Consider the following 13930-nt stretch of genomic DNA (forward strand, 5'->3'; position numbering starts at 1 on the left):
TTCTCCAACTTCTAGTAATTCCCTCCCTTTCCCTTCCCCTATCACACTTTCACTCTGCCTCCTCTTCTAGCTGCCTATCACCTCTCATGACTCTGCCTTCTTCTACTACCCATAATGCTTTCCCCTTACATTCCTTCTTTACCTCTCCTGCCTATCCCCTCCCCCACCCCTTGATCTTTCCTCTGATTGGTTGTTCACCTGCACCTTCCCCCTCCCCCCCACCTTTTTCATAGGGCCCCTGCCCCCTCCTTCTTCAGTCCCGACGAAGGATCTTGGCCCGAAATGTTGATTGCTCGTTTTGACAGATGCTGCTCGACCTGCTGAGTTCATCCAGCTTGTTTGTACGTGTTGATTTGACCACAGCATCTGCAATGTACTTTGTGTTTACAACCCAGCATTGGAAAGTCTCTGTACATTTCCAATATTTTAAACTTTGTTCCCATGCAAAACTTTCACCTGTCTCTTCCCACAACCCCAAAGATTCATTTATCGTCTATTGGCTCTTCCTATTTTGCTTTTTTCTTTCCTCCGAGGCAGCCTCCTACATCATTTCTCCCCCTTTTTTTAAAGCAACCTTTCACTATGTGTCAATAATTCTAGAAGCACTACCCTTTCTGGGGGGCCTTGGGAAGTTGCTGCTTTCAGGAAGTGTGGCAAAGAGCTCCATGAACATGGCAGTAAGTGATTATGTTTAAAAGCAATATAGTTTAAACTTTGGTCTCTTGCATCCTTAACTGTTCAGAATTATTGATGGCGCTTCACATTTACTGATGAACAGTTTTACCTTGGATTATTGAATTGGTAACTGGAGAGTGTACTTAAATAGGGACAAAAGCCTATACATGCAGGAAGGTTTGCTCTAATCCACTCAATTCCAGATCTTACTGAAATCAAATACAGTTGAGCAGGAAACCTTTTCAGTCTGAAATGTCAACTGCATTTTTTCCCCATAGATGCTGCCTGGCCTGCTGAGTTCTTCCACCATTTTGTGTGTGTTGGTCTCCATCTTTGACTTGGTTTTACTCTGGAAAGCAAGTCCTGAGTTTTAGGAAGGTACATGTGATGTGTAGAGAAGAGTAGGAATACTTTCATTAGACCTCAAGCACAGAGGCCAGTGATCAGACCTCATTTTCTTACAAGATAGATGGATGCCCCCTACAACCCATTGTCTGTGACAACTGTCAGAGAAATCCCATTTCCTTGTTCTGTCTGCTATTCTCACACTAGACTATACCCCTCCCTCCACCTCTTCCTCCTTTGGTTATTCCACCACCCATTATCATCTTCAATCTCACAAACTTCAGAAGGAGGTTCTCACCTGCTTCAAAACAGCATCAATCATACTGATGGCCAAGAGCAAGATGAGGTACTTCAAAAACTACCACCCAGTAATACTCACACCTAATGTGATGAAGTGCTTTGAGAGGTTGGTCATGGCGAAATTTAACTCCTGCTTGGACGCACTGCAAATTGCCTACCACCACAATAAGTCTACAGTAGATGCAACCTTGGTGATTCATCACTTGGACCAATGGGAAAACAGCAATATCTACATCAGCTTGCTGCTTATTAATTACAACTCAGTGTTCAACATAGTCATCCTCTCAGCAGTAATCTACAAGCTTCAAAACCTGTTCTTCTGTACCACTCCCTATAACCGGATCCTTGACTTGCTCATAGGGAAACCATAGTCAGTGTGGATCGGAAATAACATCTCCTCACTGACAATGAACAAAGGTGCGCCTCAAGAATGCGTGCTTAGCTCACTGCTCTACTATCTCTCTATTTGTGACTATGGCTAGGAGCAGCTCAAACACCAACTATAAATTCACAAATGACAATTTCCAGTGGCAGAATCTCAAATGGTGATGAGGAAGATCTAGACAGCTCGGCTGGTTTAGCAGTATTGCAACAACAGCAATGAAGTCAGCATCAATTGGACCAAGGAACTGATTGTGAACTTCAGGCAAGGAAGGTGGGAGAACGGGCAGCAGTACTCATTGAGGGAGCAGCTTCATTTTCCTGGGCATCAACGTGTCAGATCTATCATAGGCCCAAAATGGTAATGCAATTACAAAGAAGGCATGACAGTGGCTATGTCATCAAAGATGAGCAAATTTCATTTAAAAATCTTTATTATTATTAACAAAAAAGATACATTAAGTCAATATGTCATTATGTACAATAAGGAACTAAATTAGCAAATAACTGATTAACAAAGCTAAGCAATATATCAATAATGAGAAAATAAAGTGTTAAGAATATATTTTTTGAAAAAGGAAAAAAAAGAACCCCTACTAACTAAATCAATCTGCCAACTCAAATCCACTTAAAAGAAAAATCGTAAGGAAACCATATTAATTAACTCAAATCAGATATGAACCCCACCTTTTCTCAAAATCAAATTGAGGATCAAAAGTTTGACTTCTGATTTTCTCCAAACTAAGACGTAACATCACCTGAGAAAACTATTGTATCAAAGTAGGAGCAGAAGCATCTTTCCATTTCAACAGAATAGTCCTTCTGGTCAATAATGCAACAAATGCAATTACATATTGGTCTGATGGAGAAATACCATGAATATATTGAGGGATTATACCAAATAAAACTGTCAATTTATTAGGTTGTAAATTAACTTTTAAAACTTTAGAAATTGTAGAGAAAATAGACTTCCAAAAAATGTTTCAATACAGAACACAACCAGAACATATGTGTCAATGTGGCTGCCTCAGTGTTACATCTGTCATACTGACTATCAACACATTTTAGACAGTCTCTCCTTTGTCAAATAGTAACAATGTACAATTTTAAATTGAATTAAAGAGTGATTGGCACAAATAGAAGAGTTCACTAAGATGGCAGCAGTAAAGAGAACCAGAGAGCAGCCATCGCTTAGGCATTGGCAGGCGAAGTCAGTGTGGTGCCCCCCTCACGTCTCATGGCTTTGTTGGGTCAGGCATTAAAATGGCAGCAGCATTAGGGTCTTCCGCCCCCCCCCCCCCCCCCCAGTATGACAACTGATTTGTTCAGAGGAAAAGCAGCTGTGAAAGATGTAGAGGAGGAGAAATTTCCCACTCAACTCAGCAGGCATATCAAGTTTGGGCAGAAGTCCCACGTGGAGTATGCTCGGTTCTCCCCAGATGGCCAGTATTTGGTTACAGGTTCTGTCGATGGCTTTATCTAAGTATGGAACTTCACTACTGGCAAAATTAGAAAGGATCTGAAATACCAAGCACATGATAACTTCATGATGATAGATGATGCAGTCCTTTGCATGTGTTTCAGTCATGACACTGAAATGTTAGCAACAGGAGCACAGGATTAAGGTGTGGAAGATACAGAGTGGTTAGCGCCTACACCAATTTGAACGTGTTCACGGTAAGGGAGTGACCCGTCTCAGTTTCTCCAAAGACAGCAGTGAGATTCTCAGCACATCTTTTGATCAAACAATCTGGATTCATGGTCTAAAGTCTGGAAAAACATTGAAGGAGTTCAGAGGTCACACATCATTTGTTAATGAAGTGACTTTTACACAAGTTGGACATTACATTCTCAGTGCATCCTTTGATGGCAGTGTAAAGATCTGGAACGTGAAGACAACAGAATGTGTAAATACATTTAAGTCATTGGGAAGCTCTGCTGGTACTGATATCACAGTAAACAGTGTACACCTATTGCTGAAGAACCCTGAACATTTCATAGTGTAACTGATCAAATACGGTGGTCATCATTAACATGCCAGGACAGATTGTGAGGAGCTTCAGTTCTGGTAAAAGAGAGGGAGGTGATTTTGTGTGCTGCTGCCTTTCTCCTCGTGGCGAATGGATCTACTGTGTTGGTGAAGATTGTGTGCTTTACTGTTTTAGTACAGTGACTGGAAAGCCGGAAACAACATTGACGGTTCATGAGAAAGATGTTATTGGAATTGCTCACCATCCACACCAGAATCTAATTGGAACCTACAGTGAAGATGGTCTTAAGCTGTGGAAACCTTAAGAACTTGATTTTGTCTCCTGTCCATTTAGCTGTAATGTTACTGCGTAGGATACTAGGTTCAACAAAATATCTTTAAAAAATGAGCAAATTTCAACATATGTACTGCCCACCAATAAAACTATTAAAATATGGTCTGATAATTGCCACAGAGATGTTGAGACTGCTATGATAGTATTGATTGGAACATTTTTAAGACCAGTTCCAACAGCATTGATAAATACACTGATACAGTTACCTCCTATATCAGCTTTTGTGAAGATAAATGATCACTACTGAAACAATTATCAGCTTCAGTAATAATAAACCCTGCTTCAACGCAGCCTAGCTGTGTCTGGAGAAGGAGGTAGCCTATAAGACTGGAGATAAAGAAGAGTTTAAAAAGGCTAATTACAAGCTGGGGATGGCAAACAGAGCTGCCAAATAGCAATATTCAGTCAAACTGCAAAACCAGTTATCTGCAAATGACTGTTATGCTAGACCATTATCAACAACACAAAGAAGGCACCGCACCACCCCACCCCTACCGATGACGCCCATCTCCCAAACTGGTTAAATGAGTCTATTACAAATTTGACTCTCAGATCACATTTCAAAGACTGAAGGTGCTCATTTAGCCACATCACCAATGCCCCACATCCTTTCACAAACAAGAGAAAATCTGCAGATGCTGGAAATCCGAGCAACACACACAAAATGTTGGAGAACTCAGCAGGCCAGGCAGCATCTATGCAAAAAAAGTACAGTCCATGTTTCAAAAGAAACGGTCTTGTCAAAGTGTTTCGGCTCAAAACATTGACTACTTTGTTTTCCATAGATGCTGCCTGGCCTGCTGAGTTCCTCTGGCATTTTGTGTGTGTTGCCCACACTCTTTGTTCTCAATGAAGTGGAGGTGAGGAAGCTGTTCAGGAAGCAAACTATCAGGAAAGCTGCTGGCCTTGACTGTCTCTCCTGCCATCCTCAAACTATACTAACAGTTGCCTATAGTTTTCACAGACATTTTTAATCAGTTTCTTAAACTATATATTGTTCCAGCATGTTTCAAGAAATCTGTTATAATTCCCCCAAAAAATCAAAGATGACTGGACTCAATGACAATACGTCAGTTGTACTCAATCATAATGTCGACTTTTGAAAGGCTGGTCATGTAATTTCTCTAATCCATAACTCAGAAATGTCTAGGTCCACTGCAGTTCAGCTACAGAGCTGGCAGTTTATCAGAATCAGGTTTATTATCACAGGCATGTGTCATGCAATTTATTAATTTAGCAGCAGTACTACAATACAATGCATGATAATATCAAAGGGGAAAAAATAAAACATTTAAATCAATTACAGTAAATATATACATGTATGTTAAACAATTAGATTAAAAATAGTGCAATATCAGAAATAATATATAAAAAAGTGAGGTTTCATGGGCTCAATGTCTATTTAGAAATCAGATGGCAGAGGGGAAGAAGCTGTTCCTTAACAGCTGGGTGAGTGCCTTTAGGCTTCTGTACCTTCTTCATGACGGTAACAATGAGAAGTGGGCATGTCCTGGGTGATGGGGGTCCCTAATAATGGACAACAGTTTTCTGAGACACCACTCCTTGAAGATGTCTTGGGATACTAGGGAGGCCAGTACCCAAGATGGAGCTGACTAATTTTACAACTTTCTGTAGCTTCTGTGTCCTGTGCAGTAACTCAACAGCCCCCTCCTCACATACACCGACAGTAATACAACATTCTGGACTTCACACCACAGCACCTTGACTCCCTGGTACATATGTTAGGATTCTCTGTCAACTTCAGTTCAACCTTCATTACCATTATCCCTGAGCTTCTGCAAGAGAAACTTACCAAACTTAAAGTACCAGTCTCATCTGCAGGTGGATCAGAAACTTCCTCTCTGACAGGAAGCGGTATGTGAGACCAGGCAAAGCACATCTCCACATTCCACTCACTCAGCACTGATGCTCCATAGAGTGTGTTCATTCCCTTCTTATATTTTCTCTATACACCAATGACTGTGTTTCCAGTAATCCATCGAATAAACTGATAAAGTTTGCAGAAGGCACCACTTATCATAGGACTAATCACAAGAGGTGACAAATCCAAGTACCACCAAGAAGTCCTTGTGCAATCAGACCTGGAGATGAATGCTATCAAAACCGTAGAAACGCATATCAACTTTAGAAAAAAAAACACAAAAATACAACTGCAGATGCTGTGGATCAAAGAATACGTACACAACGCTGGAAAAACTCAGCGGGTCAGGCAGCATCCGTGAGAAAAGAGTAGCTAACGTTTCGGGCCGAGACCCTTCATCAGGAATGGGGGGGGGGGGGGAGATAGAGGGCTGAAGCCCAGTAATAGAGATAGGGGAGGGGGTAGGGCCTAGAGGCGCCAGGTGGAAAACCAATCAGAGGAAAGATAAAGGGGGGAGGGGGCAAGCATAAAAGAGCTTTCCCTCCCCTTTCAATTTTCTGCTTCTTTATCTCTACAGTTCTTTCATGCTTATCCCCTCCCCCCTTTATCTTTCCTCTGATTGGTTTTCCACCTGGTGCCTCTAGGCCCTACCCCCTCCCCTATCTCTATTACTGGGCTTCGGCCCTCTCTTCCCCCCCCCCCCCCATTCCTGATGAAGGGTCTCAGCCCAAAACGTTAGCTACTCTTTTCTCACTGATTTCTCATCGGGTGCAGGTTATTCTCGAGAGGGAGGGCAAGAATCCAGATGTTGTGGTCCATGTAGGGACCAATGACGTGGGTAGGATGAGTGAGGGGGTCCTGCGTAGGGAGTTAGGTGCAAAGCTGAAGAGCAGGACCTCCAGGGTAACAATCTCAGGATTGCTAACTGTGCCACGTGCGAGTGAGGCAAGGAACAGGAGGATTATAAAGATTAATACGTGGCTGAGAGGATGGTGCAGGAGGGAGGGCTTCAGGTTTGTAGATAATTGGGCTTTGTTCCAGGGAAGGTGGGATCTGTTCCGAAGGGACGGTTTACACCTGAACTGGAGCGCTACTAACATTCTTGCAGGGAAGTTTGCTAGTGCTTCTTGGGGGGGGTTTAAACTAAATTTGCAGGGGGCGGGGATCCAGAATGTGAGAGAGGATAGCGAGAGGAAGAATAAAGGACAGGTGGGGACTACACGGTTCCGGAATATTAAGTGTGTAGTAGAGGAAGGTGGGGCGGAACAAGTGATAAGGAGGACTCATGTACAGAGGGATGGTCTGACGGAACATGGAGTTAAATGTGTTGAAAGAATAAGTAAATTTTGGAAGGACAACAAAATTCTAGGGGCGTATAGCCCGATGAGAGTTCGGGGAGCTGGGTTAAGCACAATAGGCAGCGATTCAAACAGAGAGAGGAGAAATGGGCTAAAAATTCTATATCTGAATGCACGAAGTGTCAGAAATAAGGCGGATGAGCTTGAAGCCCAGGTGCGAATGGGTAACTATGATGTTGTTGGGATAACGGTGACATGGCTGCAGGGAGATCAGACCTGGGAAATGAATGTACAAGGGTATACGTGCTATCATAGGGACAGAAATGTGGGCAGAGGGGGTGGGGTGGCCCTGTTGGTGAGGAATGAGATTTAGTCCTTTGCAAGGGGGGACATAGGGTCAGGAGAAGTAAAGTCTGTGTGGATAGAACTGAGGAACAGCAAGGGCAAAAGGACCCAAATGGGTGTTGTCTACAGGCCACCAAACAGTAGTATGGATATTGGGTGCAAGTTGAATAGGGAGTTAACATTGGCATGTGGCAAAGGTAATGTCGCAGTAGTTATGGGGGATTTCAACATGCAGGTGAACTGGGAGAATCAGGTTGGTGCTGGACCACAGGATAGGGAGTTTGTACAGTGCCTACGGGATGCATTCTTGGAACAGCTTGTATGAGAGCTGACCAGGGACAAGACTATTCTGGATTTAGTGTTATGTAATGAACAGGATTTGATAAGCGATCTCGCAGTAAAGGAGCCATTAGGAGGTAGTGATCACAATAAGATAAGCTTTTATCTGCAATTTGAGAAGGATAAGGGCAGCTCGGAGGTGCCAGTGTTGCAGATTGTTATGACCCCAGCCCCCTCCTTTGTGAGAATCGCAAGAGCCCTAGTCAAGGGGGGGGGTCAAATGACCCAAGAGGGGGAGAGACGTGCTGAATAGACACAGGAAAATGGAAGAGAGAGGGAGACGTGCGGAAGACCATGTTCCCCCGGGAAGCAGAATAAAGTGACTATGACTATTGTCTCATGAAGACCACGTGTAAAGCCCTCGGGTAACATGGGCTGGTTGAGAGAGAGATTGACACCGCTGATCCCGTGAGGAAGATAAAAGGTGGGCTGCCGAGGCGGGGCCAGAGACGCACCAGAAGACACGCTAGAAATCATGCGACAGTGTTTTGATAGCGACAGCCGGTGGTGGGGTTCGTGTGCGTCTTTTCCTTGCCTGGGATTGGCGACCCCACAACGGAAGAACGGCTTAGCTACAGGGGAGGCCACAGATGAGCGTTCATTCCCCCAACGAGGCTCTGACAAACCGAACTCCTCCAGGTTGGAAAACCTGTCGGGTAACTGTTTCATCCCATCTCTCTCTCTCTTTCTAACAAAAGTGCACCAACGCGACACCACAACGATGGCAGCTGGTGGAACTGCAGTGACCACAAAAGACTTTTAGATATCCAGCAAACAATATATATCTACATTACCCCTAGACAACGATAGAGCTTATTTCTGATTGATTATTACTATACCTGTGCTTTAGATTGAGTTGTGACGACGTATATGATCTGAATGTTTTGTATTAACCATACGTTTGTGCCCCTTTATAAATAAAAACGTTTGAAAATAGTAGCACCAGGCTTCAGCGGACCCATCTATCTTTGCTGGTAAATTACCCGGTTACTGGGGAATGTAACAAGATGAACAGGGGAAACTATGGAGCCATGAGGGAGGAGCTAGCCAAAGTTGACTGGACAGATAGCCTAGCAGAAAAGACAGTGGAACAGCAATGGCAGGTATTCTTGGGAATAATGCACAAGGTGCAAAATCAGTTCATCCCCCAGATAAGGAAGGATTCAAAGGGGGGAAAGGGGCCTCAGTGGTTGACAAAGGAAGTCAGAGACTGCATAGCATTAAAAAAAAAGGAAGTATGACAGAGCTAAGGTGAGTGGGAGGACAGATGATTGGGAAGTTTTTAAGGAACAACAGAACTTATCTAAAAAGACGATACGGAGAGAAAAAATGAGGTACGAACGCAAGCTAGCCAGGAATATAAAGGAAGAAAGCAAAAGCCTTTTTTTTTTGGCATGTGAAGAGAAAGAAGATAGTTAAGAACAATGTTGGGCCCTTGAAGAATGAATTGGGTGAAATTGTTATGGGAAACAGAGAAATGGCAGAAGAATTTAATGAGTACTTTAGATCTGTTTTCACTAAGGAAGACACAAGCAATCTCCCAGATGTATGGATGGGCCAAGGACATAGGGTAACAGAGGAAATGAAACAGATTGACATTGGGAAGGAAACGGTGATGAGAAGACTGATGGGACTGAAGGCTGACAAATCCCCAGGTCCAGATGGTCTGCACCCTAGGGTACTAAAGGAGGTGGCCCTGGAAATTGCGGATGCATTGGTAATCATTTTCCAATGTTCCTTAGATTCAGGATAAGTTCCTGAGGATTGGAGAATGGCTAATGTTATCCCACTTTTTAAGAAAGGAGGGAGGGAGAAAACAGAGAACTATCAACCTGTCAGCCTGACATCGGTGGTGGGAAAGATGCTAGAGTCCATTATTAAGGATGAAATAGTGGCATATCTAGATAGCAGTGATAGGATTGGGCTGAGCCAGCATGGATTTACCAAGGGTAAATCATGCTTGACTAATCTGGTGGAGTTTTTTGAGGATGTAACCAGGAAGTTAGACGGGGGAGATCCAGTGGATGTAGTGTACCTCGATTTTCAGAAGGCATTTGCTAAGGTCCCACATAGAAGATTGGTGGGTAAAATCAAAGCTCAGGGCATCGGGGGGAAGGCATTGATATGGATAGAAAACTGGTTGGCAGATAGAAAGCAAAGGGTAGTGGTGAATGGGTGTTTCTCGGAATGGCAGGTGGTGATTAGTGGGGTGCCACAGGGCTCGGTATTGGGACCACAGCTGTTTACCATTTACGTTAACGATTTGGATGAAGGCATAGAAAATAACATCAGCAAATTTGCTGATGATACTAAGCTGGGTGGCAGTGTAACATGTGATGAGGATGTTAGGAGAATTCAGGGTGACTTGGATAGGCTGGGTGAGTGGGCAGATACTCACAGATGACGTTTAATGTGAATAAGTGTGAGGTTATCCACTTTGGGAGTAAGAGCAGGAAGGCAGATTATTATCTGAACAGTGTAGAGTTGGGTAAGGGAGAAATACAAAGAGATCTCAGAGTCCTTGTTCATCAGTCACTGAAGGTGAATGAGCAAGTGCAGCAGGCAGTGAAGAAGGCTAATAGAATGTTGGCCTTTATTACAAAGGGAATTGAGTACAAGAGCAAGGAAATCCTCTTGCATTTGTACAGAGCCCTGGTGAGACCACACCTGGAGTATTGTGTACAGTTTTGGTCTCCAGGGTTAAGGAAGGACATCCTGGCTGTAAAGGAAGTGCAGCGTAGATTCATTAAGGTTAATTCCTGGGATGTCTGGACTGTCTTACGCAGAGAGGTTAGAGAGACTGGGCTTGTACACGCTGGAATTAAGGAGATTGAGAGGGGATCTGATTGAAACATATAAGATTATTAAGGGATTGGACAAGATAGAGGCAGGAAATATGTTCCAGATGCTGGGAGAGTCCAGTACCAGAGGGCATGGTTTGAGAATAAGGGGTAGGTCATTTAGGACAGAGTTAAGGAAAAACTTCTTCTCCCAGAGAGTTGTGGGGGTCTGGAATGCACTGCCTCGGAAGGTAGTGGAGGCCAATTCTCTGGATGCTTTCAAGAAGGAGCTAGATAGGTATCTTATGGATAAGGGAATCAAGGGATATGAGGACAAGGCAGGAACTGGGTATTGATAGTAGATAATCAGCCATGATCTCAAAATGGCGGTGCAGGCTCGAAGGGCCGAATGGTCTACTTCTGCACCTATTGTCTATTGTCTAAAAACTACAGCGGCCTGTTAGGACAGGAAAAAAAGTCATTGGCTGCAGTCTACCATCATCGCAAGTCATGTCCAGGACAAAGAAGCTGGCAAGAAAAACTACTATGGACACCACCCACCCAGCAAGCAGCCTTTTACAACAGCTCCCTTCTGGAAAGCGCTATAAGGCTATTAAATCCAGATATTGGATGTTTTGAGAGGAGGAGATTTCAATCTAATCCATTGACTGAGTACAAAAGGCAGCAGCGGGTTGCTGCAGCGATAAAGAGATTTGACCAGCAGCCAACTGGCCTTTGGGATTGATTAGCAAGAGCAAATTAAAGGAAGGCAGCAGCAAGCGCAGCAGACATCATCTGAGTGGACATAGAATGGTGATCTTGAGGCTTTAGCTCTTTGAGGCTTCAGCGAAGAGAAAGCAAAGAAAATCTCAAAATTCTCTTCTCTTCTTTACATCTGCTCAGCTAGAACAGTACAGATGCCAGTTAGGATAGTTGAATGCTCCTCTCGCAGGATTTGGGAAGGCAGTGTTCCTGATGAATGCATCCAGATGCAGCTTCTACAATCTACATTACAGAGTTGGAGCTGGATGAACTCCAGATCATTTGGGTGGCTAAGGGGGTGATTGATGGGACATACAAAGAGGTAGTTACATCCAAGGTGCAGGGCACAGGAAACTGGGAGACAGGAGGGGGAAAGGGGTTAAGGAATCAGTGCAGAGTACCCCTGTGGCCATCCCTTTCTACAACAGATATACCACTTTGGATACTGTCGGGAGGGGATGACCCAAGAGAGGAAAGTCATGGTGATCGGGTCTCGGGCACTATTTCTGTGATTCAGAAGGGAAGGGGGGAAATGAGGCATGCAATGGTGATAGGGGATTCATCAGTTAGCGGAACAAACAGGAGGTTCTGTGGGCGAGAACGAGATTCCTGGATGGCATATTGCCTCCCAGGTACCAGGGTCTGGGATATCTCAGATTGAGTCCTCAGTAGAAGGATGAAGAGGCAGAAGTCGTAGTGCACGTAGGTACCAATTACACAGGTAGGACGAGCGTGAAATTCTGCAAAGGGAGTTCAGGGAGTTGGGTGCCAAGTTAAAAGGTAGGACCTCCAGCAGTGTGATCTCAGGACTGCTACCCATGCTGCATGCTAGTGAGGCTAGAACTAGGAAGATTATACAGTTTAATACATGGCTAAGGAGTTGGTGTAAAAGGGCGGGCATAAGATTTTTGGATCATTGGGTTGCCTTCCAGGAAAGGTGGAACCAGTACAGAAGGGATGGTTTGCACCTGAATGAGAGGGGGACTAATATCCTAGTGGGGTTTAAGCTAGAGTTGCAGGGGGATGGGAACCAAAGTGCCAGAATGCTTAGTGGCAAGGTTGTGGAGGCAGATGTTAGTAGAACCTCTGACAAAGTTTGGAATCAAAAGTTTGAGAATGGTGTGACTAGTGTCCTGAGCTGTATATATTTCAATGCAAGAAGTATTGTAGGAAAGGGTGATAATGATGCTGAAGATGAGGTAGCTGGTTTACAAACGGAGGCAATGTGTAGTGAGGAGAAGCTGTTGATAGGGCAAAATTGCAGTCAACAGGATGAGCTGCAATGTAAAAGATGGAGAAAATTGAAAAAGGCAAACGAGGACTTCCGGTAAGATGGCGATTGCTTAGCTGCTCCGAACTTTTGTTCCGTTATTGTCGCTATCTTTGCACTAAATGTCTCCATTTTTTTAAACATTAGTTAGGAACTTTTTTGGTTTCTTTTACTTGCCTGTGAACACATCTACCTTACAATGTCTAGCAAGAGTTCTAAATCCGGGAGAAAGGAAGTTCCGGCTCTCTCGGCTGAGACCCTGGCTGCGCTCGAACTGCTCCGAGACGAAATTTTAAAGGAATTTAGAACCGCTTTCAAACAGCTGGAAGCCAAACTGGATCGGATCAACGATAGAATGGACGAACATGCTGAACACTTATCTCGCATCCATTCGACTTCTGAAGATTTAGAAAGTCATGTTCGATACTTGGAGACTCTCTGTTCCAGCCTAGAGGAAAAATATAACATACTCCTTTCCAAAATGGTGGATCTCGAAAATCGCAGCAGACGCTGTAATCTTCGAATTCTTGGGTTGCCAGAGGCCACCAAACAGGGATCAATTGTGAAGTTTTTCGCCAAGTTTCTCTGTGAGATATTCGGGAAAGATTTGCTTCCGAACCCGCCTGAGCTCGAAAGGGCACACAGGGTCTACGTTCCCCCCGGAATTCTGGGCTCCCACCCGCGACCAGTAATTTCGTGCTTTCATCAATACCAGGTAAAACACCGTCTGATTATGGAGGCACGTCGCAGAGGTACCTTTGCTTTCCAAAATACAATCATTCGCTTTGTGGAAGATTTTGCACCCCAGACCTTAAAGATGCGCGCTGAGTTTAAAGGCGTAATGAAAGTGCTCTTTGATTGTGGTTTTAAACCCTCTCTTCACACTCCTGCCGATTGACGAATCAAGCTTAATACTGGAAAATATAAGTGGTTTAAGTCAGTGAAGGAGGCTGAAGCATTTGTGGCAAGTCTTCCAGCTATCCAGTCATCTTTGGAACCCGATCGGACCTCCTAAAATGGTGGATAAGTACTTCTCGTAGTAAAATTACTTTTTCTGGACTCAGACTTTACTTGAATCACTCAGACATTATTCATTGAAACTCTAAGGGCTGTTGACAATCTCTCCCTGGATTTGGTGTGTCTTTTTTAAATAGACATTCTGTGCTTGATGTTTCCCTATGGACGTTTAAATAGTACTTGTGTAATCTATTTTATTCTTGTATAACTTT

General features: G+C 43.8%; 1 protein-coding gene and 1 pseudogene across 2 annotated transcripts in view; one reads left to right on the top strand and one right to left on the bottom strand.

Annotated features, from left to right (window-relative positions):
* The window catches only part of ripk1l (receptor (TNFRSF)-interacting serine-threonine kinase 1, like), a 97650-nt gene that overhangs the window by 68909 nt on the left and 14811 nt on the right, over window positions 1–13930 (bottom strand). The window lies entirely within an intron of this gene.
* On the top strand, window positions 1347–3996 carry LOC140714005 (WD40 repeat-containing protein SMU1 pseudogene; annotated as a pseudogene).

The sequence above is a fragment of the Hemitrygon akajei genome, chromosome 20 (assembly GCF_048418815.1).
Source record: "Hemitrygon akajei chromosome 20, sHemAka1.3, whole genome shotgun sequence".
Classification (NCBI taxonomy): Eukaryota; Metazoa; Chordata; class Chondrichthyes; order Myliobatiformes; family Dasyatidae; genus Hemitrygon; species Hemitrygon akajei.